General features: G+C 41.2%; 1 protein-coding gene across 1 annotated transcript in view; it reads left to right on the top strand.

The window, feature by feature from the left end:
• The window catches only part of LOC105456371 (neurotrimin-like), a 163,642-nt gene that overhangs the window by 107,892 nt on the left and 51,749 nt on the right, over positions 1–4,001 (top strand). The gene's annotated exons all lie outside the window — the stretch shown is intronic.

The following is a 4,001-nucleotide window of genomic DNA, read 5'->3' as shown; positions in this document are numbered from 1 at the left end:
TCTTCCGATCAAACGTTTAACTAAAATAATTTTTTAAATTAAGTAACAAAATAATATATACATATACGAAAGATGCCCTCATCAGATGCTTGTGTACGAATCTACTCCAAATTCAAAAGAAAATAATTACGCTTTTTTTTATAGAATTCACTAACAATACGATAAAATTAATCATTAAAGTATAATTTTAAGACATTATACTTACTAGAAAAATATTGTTCTTATTTATCACTTTAATCAAAGATATCTTAAATTACTTGTCAAACACTTTGGAAAATTTATTCAGAGCGCTAAAACACGTATTATTCTGCTCTGTCAGTTTATGTAGTCCGATTAATATGAAATTTTGCTGGCATGTGGCCGCGCAATAAGACTAACTAAATATGTATAGACGTGTTCCGAATCTGCGCGATTCTTCCCGAATTACTGAATGAATGTATGTGCCCCGTGTACGAAGGATCCCCATCTCCCCTTACGCGATTCGTCGTGACAACAACTTGCGTCACAAATTGAAAAAAAATAAAAAGAAAATTTGATAAATCGGAACCCTAGAACGTTCTGCGACCGGGATGAAATGAAAAACGGACAGTTTCTAATGCAATGTGCGCAGCAGTCCCGCGGAGTTCGCCGAGATAAAAAAATGGAAAATCGTTATGGACTGATAAACAAAGTTTAATTTAGCTGCCAGTTACAATGCGGGCATAGCCCGCGGACTTCATTGCCGCGAATATATTCCTCGGCACGCTGCAGAAACGTGGACGTGCACGAATGGATTCCGTGGTGTGACAAACATCGTTCACTGTGAGTCCGCAAGGTCTGACGAATTAAAGTTCATTCATCACGTGGGGGGAAAAATTTATCCGTGTCATACGTTATGTATCTTTCGTTGTGTTGCGCACGATATGGCTTTGTAAATGTAGAGAAAAGGCCGCATTGCAAAGCGCATTTTGATTGAGCGATGCACAAACTTAATGTAATTAAAAAGATTTTTAAATAATTATGCATATAATACGAGTATATGTTTTATTACGTAGCAAGCTTTTGCTCAAAAGTGACATAACTTAAAAGAATTAAGTTTTCTAAGGAAGGCGAAAAATTATTTTTCAACTTGACAGAAAATTATTGACTAATCAAATAATGTCAACTAATTAAATAATAAACAAATAATTAAATTACATAAAATTAAGTTTTTCAAGTAAGGAGAGAAACTATTTTTCAACTTGACAGAAAATTATTGATTAATCAAATAATATCGGTTAATTAAATTATAAAAGAATATATTTTCTTAATATAACATATAACAAACATATAACACATATAACACATATAAAACATATAACAAACTTATCATTTGTCACTTTTGTCATTTTCATTTTTACGACTCATAAAAAACAATTCTTTGAGTTGTGACGGTTTCGATGATTTTTTGATGAAATTGAGTTAGCTCACTTTTGATTGACAGAAACTTCTTCATGGTTAAATCAAAAACATGTTCTCTGAATTATGTCACTCTTGAAATGAAGGGATGATATTAAATTTCCTATTACTGTATAAAAGTATCATTGTAAAACACGCGAATGTTTGGCGCGGCAAATAACAATAACGTCGAATCTCAAATCTTGACAAAAAAAACATTTTATGTAGGTATTTCGGGATTTTCGGGATATATCGTTAAAAAGTATCTTCTCTGAACGTATTCTCCATGTGCGCGCGCGCGCGCGCGCTTTCGCTGGTTTCATCCTTTCTGAAAGTATATTGCCAGAATTCCATTCTTACTTCGAACTTTTGGGGGAACGTCAAATAATGCGAGTTTCACCATTACGTGAAAAACATTCACCGGATTCCTGCGATGTTCACATTCTCAAGGCGCTACGAATTCCCGCCGGTGGATCACATATTTCGCGATCCAGCGGCGCAGTTTTGGAAAACCTCTGCTTCCGCCGGCGCGGCGGGGAGTATTGCGTTTTCGCCGAGGTGATACGGGGCATGATATTAAACGCCCGGCAAAATCCGCGCCTTGTATGCATGGTATTAGGTAAGTATTCGGCCGGTCGACTTCGGGGGATAGCGTGCTCGATTCGCGTGATCTGTCCGTGAAATCGCACCAGTCTTAACGTTATTCTTGAGAATATCCTCGAAACAGATTAGAATTAATTTTATATTCTTGATAAGTAACGTCGAGAGAAAGATAGCGGAAAGGGCGAGAAGCGGCATGAAGAGGTTCGAGGATATTTGAATATTCACGTGTAAGGCAAAAATATTTAGAGAACGGTCTGTTTGACAGACTTAGAACGGAGACTTAGCTTAAGTGTGTCAGATTAAGCGAGGATATTGCGCAATTACGGCTTCGCCAGAGGACGAAAGGCGTTTCATATCGTGCTCGCGCGTTTCCTTCGTAGCTTACCTAACACCGTAACACCCGGGAATAGCATTTTAATCTCGAAATATATTATTCGGAAATTAAAGGGGCTCGACGAGGCGCGAGGCCGCCACTATGCGGTAAGGAGAGCCTCAAGATCGTCGGCAGGAAGCTCACCCGTAATTATATGCGTGATTGTGCTGCAATTAGCGGAAGCGCGATATTACTATATTTTATTCGTTATAAAATACAAAGGGAAGACTTTAAACGGATGAAACACGGAATATTATACAAGGGAATACATTATAAGCAACGTTTGATATTGTTAAGCGATAAAGTATGTCCGCTGATTTCGCGTTTTACAATAAAATATTTTAAATACTAACGCAGATATTATGCATCTTTTCCTCGATTATTTTTAAACATATGGAATATGTATGTACGGGACACACGTGGAAATCTTTCCTCATGCTCGTTGCGCGTTTAAAGCCGAAGTAACTGTCACGCCAGAGCGACACAATTAAAACGTCCCTGCGTTACAGTGACGGTGGCGGTGGTGGCGGTGTGGCGGTGGCGTCCCAAGTTTAACCGTCAAATTCCCGCAAGCCTGCCTGTAACTTAACGTTACCGCGAGGAACTCCCTATTCTTGGACTATAATTCGACAACACGGCGCGCGAAGTCTTGAACGGCGTGTAGCCTGGTGAAGATTTGCGGCGCCTTAAACGACACTAAGCGGTGCGAAAGTTTACTGCACCGCGGCGCGCTCCGCCTTCTCATTCCATCATGCGTCGCCGAGAGCAAAACAGAAACGACCGTTATTCTCTCTCTCTTTCTCTCCCTCACTCATGAGAGGCGTAGCTCGTTCGACGAGAGTAGAATTTATTTAGAAAAATGTTTGCGATATCTCTCTAGCACGACCGAACGAAATCACCGACGATCGCTTTTTGCACCCCCGCGCAACGAAGACGCACGCGGACTCGTGCCAGTGATTTTTTCGAGGGAGCTGCAGCATGTTATCTATCGGCGAACAATCTTGCAAGTCTCGAAGTGAAAAGATTGCTGACCGAGGTCTCGATGAACAAGAATGAATTACAAGTTTCGGTTATATACGATTGTAAGATTGACAAAAAATTCTGACTCGGTTTCCGAGGGCGCTGCCTATACAGTCTTATACAAATAGCCATCTTACAATGATCGTCGGAAAGTCGGAAGAGGCCACCGCGCGGTAACAGCCGCGTGATGTAAGAATAATTTATTCTAATATGTCAAGACAAGCGCCACGTCACGTAATACCCTAATGCAATTTTGCGTCACGTATTATGTTGGCCGGCTAAATTTCGTCGCAAACAAGTTCGCTTGCTCGCTCGCCTCGCGTCGCGTCGCGTCGCTCGGGCGCGCGGGAGGCTTGTCCGCATCACGGAGGCAGTTATGAGTAAGTGGTGAGCAGAGAGAAGGGGGCGAGCATGGAGGTCGACCCTGGTGTGTGATGTAGGGCTCTCTGCGTGTTGGTACACGTGAATGTTAATCAGAATGGGATTTACATATGAGGCTCGTATTACCTGGTAGTCGGGCAGATGCACCGGGAGGAGAAGATAACGGCCTCCAGAGAGAGAATGGTGGGACAGAGAGAGAGAGAGAGAG

This window comes from Wasmannia auropunctata, unplaced genomic scaffold, assembly GCF_000956235.1.
Source record: "Wasmannia auropunctata unplaced genomic scaffold, wasmannia.A_1.0 LD335709.1, whole genome shotgun sequence".
NCBI classification, from domain to species: domain Eukaryota; kingdom Metazoa; phylum Arthropoda; class Insecta; order Hymenoptera; family Formicidae; genus Wasmannia; species Wasmannia auropunctata.
Note: the sequence above shows the minus strand (reverse complement) of the source record. Positions and strands in the feature narration are given on the sequence as shown.